The following is a 17,683-nucleotide window of genomic DNA, read 5'->3' on the forward strand; positions in this document are numbered from 1 at the left end:
GTACTTTGTTGTGAAAATGTGACTTAGGCCCCCCAAAAAATATAGTCTGTTTACGGTAACCCGACCGACCCTATTTTTTTCGCTCGACCCTAGACTTTTTTTGGCATTTGGGGAAAAAAAAATCTTTGTTTTTTGGCAAAATAACTTAAAAATATGTTTTTTGGGGAGAAAAAAAAATGTTAAAAAAATCCCGACCTACCGACCCTATTCTTTTTGCCTATGTAAACAGACTTTTTTTTTTTTTTTGGGGGGGGGGGGGCCTTATATTCAATATGGATTACCTAGACATCATTTGGTGAGTGTCACAGTTTTGTTTCATTTGAGTCAGGATGCTGTGAGTGAATGCGTGATTTGCTTGTTTTTTTCTTTGCACTGTCTCCTTATTTCTGTGTACAATGTTAACAATATTTCAGCTAATTCATAGGTTTTACACCTTGTTTGGTTATAACATTATTTATAATACTTTCTGTTACAAAATAACTTTTAAAAAAGCAGTGGAAAAGAAAACACACACAAAAAAACGTTAAAAAACACAAATGATCCCCCTTTCACCCCCCTTTGCTAAAACAAATCGCGTGACAAACTTATAAATAGCACGACTGAACTGGACAAAAAATTTGGTGGTGATTGGACTTAATTCAAGCTTGCTAGACAGATTTCTTTACAGTTACTGATTTTTGGTAAGTTTCTTGGTCGGACGTTAACGCCGTGGCAATGCTAGTCACATTAGTGTCATCACGCTTAATGATGTCATTGTTTAATTTGGTCACAGTCTTGGCTAGAATATTGGTGATGACATCATGTTATGATGTCATAGTGTCAGAATTGAAGTCACGCAAGTATCTGAGTATACATATTTTGTCTGGGCTAGCCAAAACTCAATTTGGTCAAGAAAATGAGTAATTCAGTTTTTATGATTCTTGTTAAAAACAATCTGGTTGATGTTGTGTATATATCAGTCTAGTTAGTGATGGTGGTGGAAAGGTGGTTGTGCGAGTTTGAATAGGTGAAATATTCTTACGGTTGAATAACTAAATGGATTGACACAGGTTACATAAGCCAAAGAGGAGTTCTCTTGTACATTTTATGAAGCTTGAACATGGTTTTTTTTGTGGGGGGAGGGGGGAGGCGAGATCATAGGTAGTGGAATCAGGGGCGGATCAGTTTATTTTATGGGGGGGGGTTTCCAAAAGTATATTGTGAAGATATGGGTGTGAAGGCGCGAAACGCCGAGCCGACGGCGCGGAGCGCCTAGCTTGCTAGGGGGGTCCGGGGGCATGCTCCCCCGGAAAATTTTGAAAAAAAGGATGCAAAATGGTGCAATCTGGTGCATTCTGAGGATGATCATTACCAGTTTCAGGCAGCAGATTTTGTCCAACAACAACAACCCAAAACAAAAAAAAACAATTTATTTTTATTTTTTGGCTGGGGGGGGGGGGGGGGGAGGAGGGCAGTTTCCGGAAACCCCAGAACCCCCCCCCCCCTCGTCCGCCCCTGGGAATCCTCCTTTTAAGACCTATAAAACCCTGAGAAAAACAGGTCTCAAAATGGGGGTAAACTTACAGAGGTTATGAACAGAGTATCTGAGAAAACACGGTCTTCAAAATGTCTTATCGGGGGGTTAGGGGTCTTAAAAGGGAGGGAGTCTTCTATGCGGTATTGTGGTTTAGGGAGGGGCTGGGGTAACCAGGCGAGTCGTATGTAAGCATTTGCTTTTTGGCTCACGTAAGTGTAGCCTATGCGATCGTAACTTTGTCTGTCTGTGCGTGCGTGCGTGCGTGCGTGCGTGCGTGCGTGCGTATGTGCGTATGTGCGTGCGTGCGTGCGTGTGTATGTCTGTGGTAGAAACTTTAACATTTCGTCATTTGAAGACGTCACATTATGGCGTAAGAGGGTTAGACGTCACGCGAAGGAATTACTGAACGTCTCGGTCATTGTTTTTTTGTGCGGGCCGAGACTAGTTGGCAGTCGTGTCCCTGTAACTTTGTAAGTAGGCTACATGCAGACAGACAGATCTAGATCTAGTGTCTCGCTTTCTTGCACAGTGTCACCTATGCTTACTGTGTGTGTGTGTATGTGTGACTGAGTGATTGAGTTTGTGTTACTGTTTGTCGATTTCTTACGTGAGCCTTGAAGGCTTCGCCTCTTGTCTTGTTAGGTGTGATTTTTGTAGGCCTTGTAAAGTCCGTATTCCAATATAACTTTCTCGTATCTCCTATACGTACATGATGCCTCTGTTACGACACCCTGTTTTGCTACCCTCTCCCTTCCACGCTCACACACACTCCCTCCGACGTCGCTTCCCCTCTCCGTCGATGTCCCTCCCTGGAGCTAAAGCCTTTTTGGCCTGTTCGTGTCCCGCCCCCTCCCCCAATGACCCCGAAATCGATGTGATTGCATCTCACATAATCCAATGTCTCCATGACTAATTCTAACCCGTCTCTCTCAGGTTCTCTCCGACTTTGTCTGTCAGTCTATTTCTCTGGTTCTCTCTCTCCATGTCTCTGTCTATCTCTCTCTCTGTCGCTATCTGTATGTCTGGCTGGCTGTCTGGCTGGCTGGCTGTCTGCCTCTGTCTCTTTTTCTGTCTGTCTCTGTCTGTCTGTCTCTCTGTCTCTGTCTCTGTCTCTGTCTCTGTCTCTCTCTCTCTCTCTCTCTCTCTCTCTCTCTCTCTCTCTCTCTCGCGAACAAATAAATTCTTGTTAAGAAAAGTTCTGCTTATCCGTCAGAGTTGCCATGGCTTGTTCGTGTGATAAGATTAACCTTCCACTTGGACACATTACAAGAGTCAACATCCTGACGGTAAGTGTTGTTTTTAAGAAATGCATTCATATATAAATCAAATACCCACTCTGCACAGAAATGAGCCAGGCTCTTGATATTAGGTATGAATCGAACTGTTGAAGGCCGGCATGCATAAAAGCTGTATTGTTAAGCCCAGGTCCAACTGTGACGAATTTTGACGGCGAACTACAACCATTTGGGATTCGTGGAGACAATCGCCGAGGTAGCTGTGGTTCGAAATACTCCGTTCTTGTTCGGCCGAATTTTTGCAATCATTCGTGGCAAACATCGTTGTCACAAAATCGTAGTAACTCGTTGTGGTTCGCCAAAGTATGCGTGATAGTGGGACCTTAGCTTTACACAGGAAGCATTGTGTCATCAAAAGCATGCTTCTTCTGGTGAATGCAGTTTGGTTCACCGTCTCAAATCAGGCAAGGTTTTTACATTGGATAAGACCATCCCTCGTTTGGACACACACCTGAAATGAACACACTGCTCGATTGCTGTGGTGAAGTGACATTTTGTGATGAATTGTTTTGTTTTAATCTTCACCGGATCATGCTTTGGACTACACAGTCCGCATACCTGTCAAGTCTTACGTTTTTCGCGTAATTCTTACGGAATTTTGATGTTTTTTCAAGTCTTACGGCGTATGCCGAAGATCTTACGGTTTTTACAAAACAATTTGGTCAAATAAAAAAACAAAAAAACGATCGCAAAGGTTCGTTCGAGAACAAAGTTGCAGCTACAAAATCTCGCGGTAACTGATCCGGCGGAAGTACAAGGCAACGCGCATGTGCACCGTCAGCGCGATCTGACTGAGTACTGTGCGACAACGCTTGACCACACGCGATCTCAAATTAAAGCAGTTACATGTACTATTGTGTTGTTCTCGGTATCTTCAATGTATTTTCTCACGTTGTACGAAGTTTTAAGCCATACAAATGAAACTAAGGGAGTTGTGATGCATTTTCCAAGAACTAGCGATCAAAAGTGAAAGTAGCCGGATTCCTGTCACCTCCGATCATGTCGGACTTGTTTTTAGAACACGCGCGACTTTAAACTAAAGCATTGACATGTAATATGTTTTGTTGTTCTAGTATCTACACAGTATTTTCTCACGTTGTACCTAGTGTGAGGCCATATCAATTACAATAAGGGCGTTATGATGCATTTTCGAAGAGGTAGAGAGCGAAAGTTGGCACCGGATGTCTGTCACAACCGATCATATACGACTTGTTTTTAAAACATGCGCGACCTCAAACTAAAGCATTTACCTGTCATATTTTTGTTGATCTGGTATTTGTCCTTGATTGTTGAGACACACATGAGTTTCTGGCTTGTAACTTGTGTGTTTTACATGTTCTGTTTGGATAAAATGTTCTCTTTTGTGGTGGGGGTTTCCATTCATGATTCACTGATTGAATCACTGTGCTCAATGAATGAATGTTGTTAATACACACTTGTCTTGTGCCTTTACTATCAAGTGGTGTTTTTGTGCATTCTGGTAAAACATTTGTGAGGGGTGTAAATCACTAAATGTGTGTCTGGTTGGAAGTGTACTGTCTTTGTACAATTTAGGTGATTCTCGGTACAATAAATTTACATTTAAACATGCTTTGCATTTCAAAATTACATAAAACAGTGCAGTTCAGTGTTGACAAAAGTGTATTTAGTTCTTGTGGTGATTAATCTAACGACTTCTGCAATTTTGCACGTTGTCTTATGCTTTTTGGTGAAAACTTATGGTTTTGTTAGCAAAATCTTATGGTGAGAGTCCACAAGAGCTTGACAGGTATGCAGTCCGGATGATGTGGGTCGTGTACGACCCATACGTTTCAAAGAAGGATTCAACGTAAAAAGTTTGGGTCGTCCACGACCCACATCATCCGGACTGTGTATTTCAAATTGCGTCATCGTTTATTTGTTTGTTTACAATGATAATCTTTCAAAAGTTGGGCAATGGGAAGGTCGTATGGTGATTGGAGATAGCATGAAGTCTGAATTAAAAACTCCAAATAGTTGCAGAGATAAAGACGATTTTGTGAGGCTCTGGGTCATCCACGACCGACGGCGAAGCACGGTGAAGGCCGCAACTAGTGGCATTTACACAATTTGTGCTTAAAACAATCACACTAAGCACAGAGAGCATCCAGACTGTTTATGTTTGGTATATGAGAAAGTGAAGGGAAGGTCTTGTCCCATTTGAAAGCCTGGCCAGATCTGAGACGGTTAGCTAAATTGTTTTCATTAGGCCAAACAAAAATATATGTTGGTTTGGGGTCACCCGACCGACCCTATTTCATCCCGCCGGCCCTAAAACTTTTCTTTTATTTCTAAAAACAACAACAAAAACCCCAACTTTTGGCACATTTGCGAGCCATACAGAGACTAAGGAAAGTAACCTTTAAAATCGATTTTTTTTTTAAACGAAACCGACCTTATACCGACTCTATCTTATTTGGTCACTTTACACTAAACCAACATATATTTTTGTTTGGCCTTGGAAAGAATGTGCCTTAAAGTGCAGTCTACTCCTTTGAGAATCATACTTTTTAAGTAATGACATTTGTTACAAGTGACAGTCATAGCAGTGGGGGCCTGTATGTGAACTAAGAATCTTCAATGGTCTGTACATTATTGTTATGTCTGTGTTGTTTTTCGTATTCGAGGTTGGGGGGGGGGGGGGGGGGAGTTATGTTTAAACGTGAAAGTCCATTAAAAAAAATCCTTGCAGGGAACGGGCATAGCATTGACAACAGAATGAAAACTGAACATAAAGTAGATTATTTTGCTCTGGCATAAAACACACGAACGAAAACAGAATAAGATAAAATCTTAAATAAAGTAAAATCTAATGTTCCAGTCCAACGAACAACGTGTCTGAACAACGCAGACAGGCAGGTGGCCAGGTAGACAGACAAACCGACTGGCCGACAGACATATAGGTACACAAACACAATAATAACAATAACAATAACAACAGCACTTTATTGTCCATTAAAATATTATATAAAAATGGAAAATTTTCTTCGGCACACCCTGCCTGCCTGTAAACAACATTTGTATAGGACAACACACATAACACATAAGACCAACCAACCAACAGAAAAACAGACAGAAAGACGGGGGCGCACAACCACACACACACACACACACACACGCACACACACACACACACACACACACACACACACACACACACAACCTCATCACCACCCACCCCACCCCTCTCTCGCATACACACACACACAAAACAAACAAACAACAAAATTAACTTTTCATTCACTGACCTTGTTAACCCGTGATTTGTAAAAATGTAAAAATTGTTACAAATCACGGGGCGCGCCCCGTGATTTGTAACAATTTTTACAAATCACGTTTTTGCGCCCGATATTTTCTTGTCATCTCCAAAGTCAAGGGACAAAAACGAAATCCCTTGACTTTTTGGGGTAGCGCGACTCTGTTAATTTTAAGATTTTTTTTCATTTTTTTTTTCATTACTAGGATGTCCCATCGTTGGGAAATTCCGGTCGCTTCCTCCCAGTGGAAAGCTAGCAGTGACAGAGTCGCACTACCCCAAAGGCAAGGGATTTATTAGTACCGTTTCGCCGTTATCCCAATTCGCCCCCATCCCATTTTCGCGACATTTCTCAGGCCAAGTGTCATTTTACCACCATATCATGTACCACTAGCTCCACATCCCATTATGGCGCAATCCCGTTTCGCCGTTAGCCCATTTTGCCCCCATCCTATTTTCGCGACATTTTACAGGCCAAGTGTCATGTTACCACCATGTCATGTACCATTAGCTCCACATCCCATTTTGGCGCATTCCCGTTTCGCCGTTATCCCATTTTCCCCCATCCCATTTTCGCGACATTTCACAGGCCAAATGTCATTTTACCACCGTGTCATACCAATAGCGCCACATTCCATTTTGTCGCCATGCCGTTTTGTCGTCATCCCATTTCGCCGCCATCCCTATTTCGCGACATTTTGGATTGTGGCAAAATTGGGATTTGGCGAAAACGGAATGTCTTCCTAGTTGAATAACGCAGTATAGTAGTATAGTGAGGCTTGGCAAGAAGAATAAATAAAAAATGGGATGGCGGCCAAATGGGATGGTGTCAAAATGGGATGTCGCGCAATTGTTATGACACGGTAGTAAAATGACGCTTGGCTTGTGAAATGTCGCGACAATGGGATGGGGGCGAAATGGAATGCGGTGAAACGGCATGGCGGCCAAATGGGATATGGTGTCAAAATGGGATGTCGCGCTATTGTTATGACATGTTAGTAAAATATCGTTTGGCTTGTGAAATGTCGCGAAAATGGGATGGGACAAAAAATGGGACGGCGGCAAAATGGGATTGCACCACAATGGGATGTGGAACAAAAACCACCCCCACCACTCAGCGTAGAGGCTCTAAACAAGAAAAATAATAATAATAAAAGGCATGCATTACTTTGTGGAATGCGATATTTTTACATTTTTACATTTTTACAAATCGCGGTTTTAGGTTCGACGTGATTTGTAAAATATGTTTACATTTTTACAAATCACGGGTTAACAGACCTGTCCCACAATCGACACTGCTCGCAGGGACTGAGAGGCGCCACACACACCGAAGCCTCAGAATCAGCACCACTCGTCCTCGGCCTTCGATCAACGCCCAACTCGCCACCTGCAGATAATGATGACAGACTCGGCTCCAGCACGGGTAGTATACACGATCTGCAACCAGGAAGTGGCAGCAAAGGAGACACGTGGGTCGTCACGTCCAATCGCCTCAGCTGGTTGCGAGTACTATGGGTTGAATACAGAAGTAGGGAGTTTTGGAGGTTGGGGTGGGGTGGCGAAAAGGGCGGTGTTCAGAGTGCAAGCAGGTTACAACAAAAAAGAATTACGACTAAAAAAAAGAATCAGGTGGGGCTGTGAGAAACGCGTGTTACGGGCCTGTTGCACCACACTTTGAAGTAATCCCACACTTTGAAGTAAATTACTTCAAAGTGTGGGGATGTGCCCCACACTTTGAAGTAAACCTTCAAAGTGTGGGGGGATCTTCCCACACTTTGAAGTAAACTCAGTTTTTACTTCAAAGTGTGGGGGGGATCTTCCCACACTTTGAAGTAACTTACTTCAAAGCGTGGGACTTTTGCATCGCCTGTTTGAGCCTGATGATTTTGTCAAAAAAATGGCAAAGTCTTTTGGATGAGTGAACAGAAAAAGTGAGCGAGCCAAGAAACACAGTGATGTTTGTTATCAGGCTTTAAGCAATGACCTATTGTTTAGTGTGACGAAAACACGTGGTGACGATTTTAAAACATGTTGGGTCACGCATGGTCCAATCTTACATGGTCCAATCTTACATGGTCCAACCTTACATGGTCCAACCTTACATGGTCCAATCTTACATGGTCCAATCTTACATGGTCCATATATATTATTGGACCATGTAAAATTGGACCATGTAAGATTGGACCATGTAAGGTTGGACCATGTAAGGTTGGACCATGTAAGATTGGACCATGTAATATTGGACCATGTAAGGTTGGACCATGTAAGGTTGGACCATGTAAGATTGGACCGTGTAAGATTGGACCATGTAAGATTGGACCATGTAAGGTTGGACCATGTAAGATTGGACCATGTAAGATTGGACCATGTAAGGTTGGACCATGTTAGATTGGACCATGTAAGATTGAACCATGTAAGGTTGGACCGTGTAAGGTTGGACCATGTAAGATTGGACCATGTAAGATTGGACCATGTAAGGTTCGACCATGTAAGGTTGGACCATGTAAGATTGGACCATGCAAGATTGGACCATGTAAGGTTGGACCATGGACCATGTAAGATTGGACCATGTAAGATTGGACCATGTAAGGTTGGACCATGTAAGGTTGGACCATGTAAGATTGGACCATGTAAGATTGGACCATGTAAGGTTGGACCATGTAAGATTGGACCATGTAAGATTGGACCATGTAAGGTTGGACCATGTAAGGTTGGACCATGTTATATTGGACCATGTAAGATTGGACCATGTAAGGTTGGACCATGTAAGATTGGACCATGCAAGGTTGGACCATGCAAGGTTGGACCATGTAAGATTGGACCATGTAAGATTGGACCATGTAAGGTTGGACCATGTAAGGTTGGACCATGTAAGATTGGACCATGCGTGACCCAACATGTTTTAAAATCGTCACCACGAGTTTTCGTCACACTCAACAATGGGACATTGCTTAAAGCCTGATAACAAACATCACTATGTTTCTTGGCTCGCTCACTTTTTCTGTTCACTCATCCAAAAGACTTTGCCATTTTTTTTGACAAAATCATCGGGCTCAAACAGGCGATGCAAAAGTCCCACGCTTTGAAGTAAGTTACTTCAAAGTGTGGGAAGATCCCCCCACACTTTGAAGTACAAACTGAGTTTACTTCAAAGTGTGGGAAGATCCCCCTACACTTTGAAGTAAAAAATGAGTTTCCTTCAAAGTGTGGGGCACATCCCCACACTTTGAAGTAATTTACTTCAAAGTGTGGGATTACTTCAAAGTGTGGTGCAACACGGGCCGGTGTCGTCACGCGATACAACACGCCACGGCTTGATGTGTCGGGTGCTGTCGCCGGGACTTGCCGACAATTTCCCATACAAAGCGCGCGCGCAACGGTAAACTGTTAATATTCGGGTATCCTACATATTGTCGTCGTATTGTAATCTTTGGCTGGCCAAGAAAAAACATGTACTCAGATACTTGCGTGACCTCATTCCTAACACTATGACATCATAATATGATGTCATCACTAACAGGCTATCCAAGACTAAAAGTACCAGACATTGACTAAGCTGTGTCCAAATCAAATAATGACATCATAGCTTGATGAGGTCAACATTTATATTCTTGATAACTCAGTTGATATTTCAGTAGTGAAAATAATTACCAGCAAACATGTTCATGCTGTGACTCTGAAATATGACGAAAACATGCCAGCTTTGGTCATGTCTATTGTTTATCAACACCTACAGTTGTGTGAAATTTGGAGGCTTTTGCTCCAAAATAAATGAGAAAACCTCAACGTGAAGTATTTACGAATATGACCCCACTTTGACCTCAAAATGTGACAGGGGGCAACCAAACTGGGCTCATGTTGGCAATTATCAAACCCTCAAAGTGTTCAAAGCTCTAGCTTCAAAAACGACTGAGATAACGTGAGTAATGAGTTATTGGAATCAAATATGACCCCCTGTGACCCCAAAATATGACGAGGATCAATCAAACTTTGGTCAAGTCGGAAAATTGTGAAACCCTAGAAGTGTGTAAAGTTTCAAAGCTCTATCTTCAAAAACATCTGAGGTAACCTTTACGTTAAGTTCTTATTAAAAAAAAACATGACCCCGCTGTGACCTCAAAATTTGACGACGGTCAACCAAAACCTAAAAGTGTGCAAAGTTTCAAAGGTGTATCTAGAAAAACATACGAGATAACCTCAACGGGTTTTTTTTCCACGTACGGACGGAAATAGATGAATTCTAAGACTCACCCATAACTCAGGTGAGACACAAAATTGAGAAATGGGCAAAGATATCCCTCCTTCCCCAGGAAAACAAACAAACACAAAATACACCCCCAAAACATAGCAAATAAACAAACGTAAATATGTGTGGACCAAAGAGTTTGTGTCAATCACTCAGGAATTCTGGGTTAGCCTTGACTGAAATCCCAAGACGACGTTTGAGTCACTACCTCTTCATTGTTCTTCTCTAACAACCCCCCACCCCCCCACCCCTACTCACCCTCGGATTACTGACAGAGTTTACTGTCACTTGTTTATGCGATCCGATTAAAATAATCGGGGGTAAACTGTTGCCAAATGCACAATGACCCGACCAAGGCTAACACTGCGGTGGTCCACGATGAATGGCTTTGCTCTACTTTGAAAGAGTTCGTGTCCTTAAAATAAACCACACAGAAAACAAGGAATCGTCTGTGCACCTGGTAAAACCGAGTAACTTCCTGGTTGTAAGTCGGATCGAGAATATCCGTGTGATAGATCGTAAAAGACTTACGTACAGTCATGAATACCAACGAACGACATGTTTCACTTGATATCACGGTGTTTGTTTACTTAAGTAGGTTATGAAGAATATCTAGAATTTTAATGAACAAACCCATTACTAGATTTTTAATAAGTTAACAAGCTGAAATGCAATCCCACAGTCTAGACTGAGTCAAAGATTGCTTGACAAAAATGTCAATAATTTTGGTTGAAAAGTGAGGTCGTCACAGCACCGCCTCAACTTTCACTAAATGTCGCATATGACGTAATCAAAGTCATTGATCGAAACAAAGTAAGAAAAAAACCTGTTGGGGGATATCGTCTCGAAGAATGTGTATCATAAGTTTCATGAGAATCTCTCCTGTAGTTTTTTGGGAATCGGTCACTTCACACACACACACACACGCACGCACGCACGCACGCACGCACGCACGCACGCACGCACGTACACACACACACACACACACACACACACACACACACACACACACACACACACACACACACACAAGAAAACACCGAGCACAGATGCACAAACAGAGAGAGAGAGAGAGAAAGAGAGAGGGGCGCACACCAATACTTTTATATTTGAACGTTTAACATCATGTATTTGGAATCTCATTCTGACATGTTTACAGAGAAAACAACACCCGGCATGAACATAAAAAGGACAGGAAGTCAAATGGAAAGTGTGTGAATGCGTTTGCGTGTGTGTGTTGTTGGATTGTCATGTCTACATAGAATATTCCAATGAAAAAGACACTTCGCAGTACACTATACGTGACCACAATGTTTTATAAGTACACTGGGACTCTTCGGCTTTTGGACCTTTGGGACCCTCTAAAATACTGCAGTGGGGGTCCATGGACCCTCTAAAATTTAAAAGTGGGGGTCCCGGGACGCACTAGGAGGGGCGTCCGTGGGGAGCCCTGTTAACTCTACACAAATCATTATTTCTAAGTGATGAATCAAATGTGGGCTTTGATATTCATAACAAAAACGCAAAACACTGCCCTACATTTCATCAGTAAAACAAGATAGCATTTAAAGCTTTGCTTTGCGATGCAAACACAAAAAGTCGCTTTTCTCGAAACTACGTTTCATGGACACTTGCTTCCTTCTGCCTTTACACGGCAACATTTGTCAGTAAAATATTTGAGTCTTGAGTTGTATAGGAAAGTTGTGCAGCAAAGGTGTAGAAGTGGGGAAGACTTTGGCGTTCAGGGTACAGAGTAAAACACAACACAGGCAAGCAAAAAAACGTTTAAGCCAATGCACAGACCGTTGTGAAGAGACTGATTTTGTGGAGGGGCAAAATGCAGGCAAACAACCAAGTGGGTGTTCAGTTTCGAGTATTGCATGTCTCTTTTTCCGGATAAACGCAGATTGAAAATACCTCAGTGCATACAATTTGGAGACTCAGTATAAAAGGCTGCATGTTTTTTTTCCCTAGCACCAGAATATATTACTCTTTTTATTTAGTCAACACCATTATGAACCAAACTCTATCGCGTGCATCCAGGCTTTATATGGGATACAAGTATCTTTTTTTTTTTTTTTTACCTGAAAACATACCAACCCGGCTGCTCCCTATATGCACTTGTTTGATCATACCAACACATGCAGGTAGGGGAGTAGGTAGGGAGTGATCGAGCGAGAGAGAAACGGGGGGAGGGGAGTGACAAATTACGTCGGCGAACACTCTCCAGCAAAAGTTCTGAGAATATCCCGATAGAGAAAGGGCAAGGAAGCTAACTGAATGGCAATCGAGTGTATTCAAAAACGTTTCTATGATCGAAGATTGGCACAACAGTGCTTATGAGTCACTGATTCCATTCCGAGTCAGTCATAACTGAAGTATAGTCCGCAACTAAGCCGCGTGAATTACGAGTCCCTGTGCTAGAAGCAGCATTTATCAACAAAACTATGATGCAGCACATTAATTATTTAACATGGGAACAAACAAAACAAACCTTTTTTTTCGCTTTTAAAAAACAAAATTCTTCGTCATATAGAGTTTCTTAGACAGAGCGGACACCTTACCACTATATATCTCCGCTCGGTCAGTCGATCACTATAATGATCGTGCTGTTGCCAAGATACAAGTCTTTCTGAATTTAAAACTGATCTCCATAAACTTTCTCGGAAAAAAAGAAGCGTAATTCCAGCGTCATTGACGTGGCATTCGCACACAAAATCAGACATTATTTGCCATAAAAATAATGTTCATAATGCTTTTATTAACTCAAAATTGTGCTGAGATTTCCCCATACATGACAATCTGGGACCAAAGATGAAAGATTTGTAAGTTTATAAAAATGAAAGGGTAGTTCACTTAAATTAGAAAAACGTCACTGACGTGGCAACAGTGCTCACTTGCTTTTCATTCACCATGCGTAATGCTGACATTCTAAGAGTTTAACAAACAAAATAATGTGATATTGGTGACGTCATAGTCAATAAATACTGTTGTTTCTGAAATATGAACAAACTTGTAAATACCAAATGTATCCTTCCGGCAAGCACAACCCCATCACCACCCACCCACCCCTCCCTCACACACACACACACACACACACACACACACACACACACAAACAAAACAAATAAACAAAACAACAAAATTAACTCTTTTCATTCACTGACCTGTCCCAAAATCGACACTGCTCGCAGAGCTAGGGAGAGGCGCCACACACACCGAATTGTCAATCAAAGCCTCAAAAGACAGCACCACACGTCCTGAGCCTTCCACGCCAAACTCGCCACCTGCAGATAATGACGACAAACTCTGCTCCAGCGCGGGTAGTATACACGATCTGCAACCAGGAAGTGCTAGCCAAGGAGACACGTGGGTCGCCATGAACAGATAACCGTCCAATCGCCTCAGCTGTACAGGTAGAATACAAGAGTAGGGAGTTTTGGGGGTTGGGGTGGGGTGGCGAAAAGGGTGTTCAGAGTGCAAACAGGTTACGACTAAAAAAAAGAGAATTACGACTTAAAAAATAACCGGGTGGGTCTGTGAGAAACGCGTGTTACGGGTCGGTGCCAGAAAAAACAACGGTCACGCGATACAACACGCCACGACTTGACATGTCGACTGCTGTCCCCGGGACTTGCTGCCAATTTCCCCCGCAAAGCACACGCGCAACGGTTAATTGTTATCATTCGAGAATCCTATGCTGAGCTGCTTTGTAAAGTATAGTATCTCTGCTATTCTAAACAGACATCAAAATAACTTCTAGTGGCAGCTTTCATACAAAATGTGTCTCCGAAAGGGGGTCACTATCTGCAAAAATGCACAACATGGAAAGAGGGGGTTGATTATTTAGTCACCTGGCTGGCTATAGTGGAAAGGTTACTTTTGGTGGTCACATTAGATATTATGTTTTTTGGAAAGTTCGTTTTATTTGCAGCCACAGTTCGGTAAACGACAAATGGCTAAACCCAACAACCTAAGAATGAGAAGCGTTTTTGTAACATGACCCATATTCTGCAAAAATGCAGCCATGACGCAGGGGGTAGGTTACAAAAAACCGTCATGTACCGCTTGACTGCATACGGATATAAGCAAATTATACCTTAAATGAAAGCTAAAGATGTTTGCCATCAGACAGCAAGTAAAATGCCTAATTCGTATACACAGTTTTATTTTTAACAACATCTGTATAACATGCGGAGGACAAAACAGGAAATGCCATTTTCTCAATCGATATGTATAGCTAACTGAACGCCTGGTTAAAACCGCAATCAAAAACATCTTGAAAATTGTTTATTCTCACAGCTAGAATTATTTTACATCAACAATTGTTAATTTACCGAGGAAAACAACAGTCACATAAGATACATAATGGATGATTTTGAATCAACTCCGAAAACCGAACCGGGTCGAAGCAAAAAAGAGTTTACACATACACAGGCTTGAAAAAGGATAATTTGGTTCAATCTGTTAGATTTTTACCCATAACGTTAAAGATCAGCTTAATATAAAAGGAAAGTGATCATTGTAAAAGGATTTTGCTATCGCAAAATAATTCAACTTCCGGTTTTACCACATGGCGTCCATAATATTATCAATTTATTACATAGCGTGCATTTGTCAGAAATCATACTAAATGTTAGAAGCGATCTTAAAGTGAAAGTAACGTTTAATAAAAGTATGCGCATTTATTTATTGATTGATATATGACTAAAATAATGGACATGTAATTTAAACGTACAAAACGACATTTTGTACACTACCTCTCTAAAAAAAAAAACGCGACTATGACCGACCGATATGTATGTGTAAATTAGGTCATTGTTAGTGATGAAAACGGGTTTTCTTTAAAAGATAACACGCAAACTGTGAAGTTCAAGCCCATAAATGATTTTAGTACGACTTCTTCAAAACAGGTCTGTTTTTCACTCCACCAGTTTCAGTTTTAATAAAATATATGTAGAGCTCTCATTTTCAAAAAAAACTTATCTGCAATTCACTTAACCAAATACACAATGAACCCAGAAGGTATTAGAGTGAGACACTTTACAGTGAAATATGTTATGATTCCCCTTATTTCAAAATATATGCATTTTAATTGGCAGACACGATTCACGTCGTTGGTACGTGTCCTCTGGTGAGGCAACCGTTAGCATTTTTTGTCGTAAAAATTGACATTTTTAAACATAAATCATGGACAAAAAACTAATTCTACAAAAAGTGCAGGTTTTCTTGGTATAGTCAGTTAAAGCATCTTAAAATTTAAGAAATTGTGCAATTACGTGTATGTATTTGAAATGGCAGAAAATATTGAATGAAAGTGATTTTTGACTGATTGAAACCCTACCCCCACTAACAAAATGTGCCCTGAGATTAGGGGTGTTAGTTGAAGATGAATGAATAATGGCTATGGTTTTCCCCTAAAGTATTCAAAACCTAAACATATACATAGGCAAGATGTTCTACATTAACACAATTAACTTTTTAAACATATACATATGCTTAGTACACGATACTTCCGGTTTTTCTACCGGATGACTTATACATTTAGGGGGTAAACACCTTATCGTAGAAAAAGCTTAATTTTCAAAAAGTGCAAGTAATTATTAAAAATCATACATAATATTTATATATTGGAGTTAATTTTCCTTCGAAAGTCATTTGTTTCAAGTGGCAGACAATGTCAGTTGGAGAGTTACATGTACGTAAAGTGTATAACTGTTGTCTGTGATTAGTGCATTGTGTACACATTGGCACCATTTGATCCTAAATGCTAAACGATGTCGTGATCATACCACAGTTTTAGGATAATTTACATCGCATCGATTACTAAATTGATGGTAGAATTTCACTGATAAATTCTATTTCCGGTAGCGTCAGTGCCGTTATCTGAGATAGTAACGTTTTACATGGTTTCACGTTCAGTGGTGAACGTAACGTGTGGTTTAACAAAATTACTTGCACATACAATAGTGAAGTCTGTCTGTGTGTCTTTGTTTGTGTGTTTGTCTATGTCTGTCTGTGTGTTCGTCTGTTTGTCTCTCCCTCTGTCTGCCTATCTTTTTCTCTCTGTGTCTTTGTCTGTCTGTCTGTGTGTCTCTCTCACTCTCTCTCTCTCTCTCTCTCTCTCTCTCTATCTCTCTCTCTCTCTCTCTCTCTCTCTTTCTCTCTCTCTCTCTCTCTCTCTCTCTCTCTCTCTCTCTCCCTGCGAGGTAGGTGCACTTAAAGAGAAAGCAATACAGAAAGAAATGCATTTCTCTACCAAGAATGAAGTTTGTCTGTCTGTGTGTTTGTGTGCGTGTTTTTTTGGTTGCGTAAGTGTTTCTCTATAAGCATATCTACGTCTTTGTTTGCGTATATAAGTGCGTGCGTGCATGTGTGGGGGTTTCTGTGTCGGTTTGTCTCACTGTGTGTATGTCTGTCATTTTGTCGGTATGTTTGTGTATGTCTTTGTGTGTGTGTGTGTGTGTGTGTGTGTGTGTGTGTGTGTGTGTGTGTGTGTGTGTGCCTGTGTGTGTATGTGCGCGCGTGCGTGCGTACGTACGTGCGCGCGCGCGCGCGTGTGTGTGTGTGTGTGTATGAGTACGTGCGTGTGTGTGTGCGTGCGTGTGTGTGTGCGTATGTCTGTGTGTGTGTGTGTGTGATTGCAATTATTCCTCCTTTTTATATTTAGTCAAGTTTTGACTAAATATTTTAACATCGAGGGGGAATCGAAACGAGGGTCGTGGTGTATGTGCGTATGTGTGTGCGTGCGTGCGTGCGTGTGTGTGTGTGTGTGTGTAGAGCGATTCAGACTAAACTACTGGACCGATCTTTATGAAATTTGACATGAGAGTTCCTGGGTATGAAATCCCCGAACGTTTTTTTCATTTTTTTGATAAATGTCTCTGATGACGTCATATCCGGCTTTTCGTGAAAGTTGAGGCGGCACTGTCACGCCCTCATTTTTCAACCAAATTGGTTGAAATTTTGGTCAAGTACTCTTCAACGAAGCCCGGGGTTCGGTATTGCATTTCAGCTTGGTGGCTTAAAAATTAATTAATGACTTTGGTCATTACAAATCTGAAAATTGTAAAAAAAAATAAACATTTATAAAACGATCCAAATTTACGTTTATCTTATTCTCCATCATTTGCTGATTCCAAAAACATATAAATATGTTATATTCGGATTAAAAACAAGCTCTGAAAATTAAATATATACAAATTATTATCAAATTTTTTTTTTCGAAATCAATTTAAAAACACTTTCATCTTATTCCTTGTCGGTTCCTGATTCCAAAAATATATAGATATGATATGTTTGGATTAAAAACACGCTCAGAAAGTTAAAACAAAGAGAGGTACAGAAAAGCG

General features: G+C 41.2%; 1 protein-coding gene and 1 long non-coding RNA gene across 2 annotated transcripts in view; one reads left to right on the forward strand and one right to left on the reverse strand.

Annotated features, from left to right (window-relative positions):
- The window catches only part of LOC138968787 (arachidonate 12-lipoxygenase, 12R-type-like), a 68,401-nt gene extending 54,792 nt beyond the window's left edge, over window positions 1-13,609 (reverse strand). Inside the window, exons 1-2 of the mRNA XM_070341430.1 lie at window positions 13,499-13,609; window positions 7,364-7,522 (exon numbers count right to left, since the gene is read on the reverse strand). The gene's annotated coding sequence lies outside the window, so the exon portion shown is untranslated. The remainder of the gene's footprint in view (window positions 1-7,363; window positions 7,523-13,498) is intronic.
- The window catches only part of LOC138968794 (uncharacterized), a 379,269-nt gene that overhangs the window by 228,512 nt on the left and 133,074 nt on the right, over window positions 1-17,683 (forward strand). The window lies entirely within an intron of this gene.

This window comes from Littorina saxatilis, linkage group LG6 (assembly GCF_037325665.1).
Source record: "Littorina saxatilis isolate snail1 linkage group LG6, US_GU_Lsax_2.0, whole genome shotgun sequence".
NCBI classification, from domain to species: Eukaryota; Metazoa; Mollusca; class Gastropoda; order Littorinimorpha; family Littorinidae; genus Littorina; species Littorina saxatilis.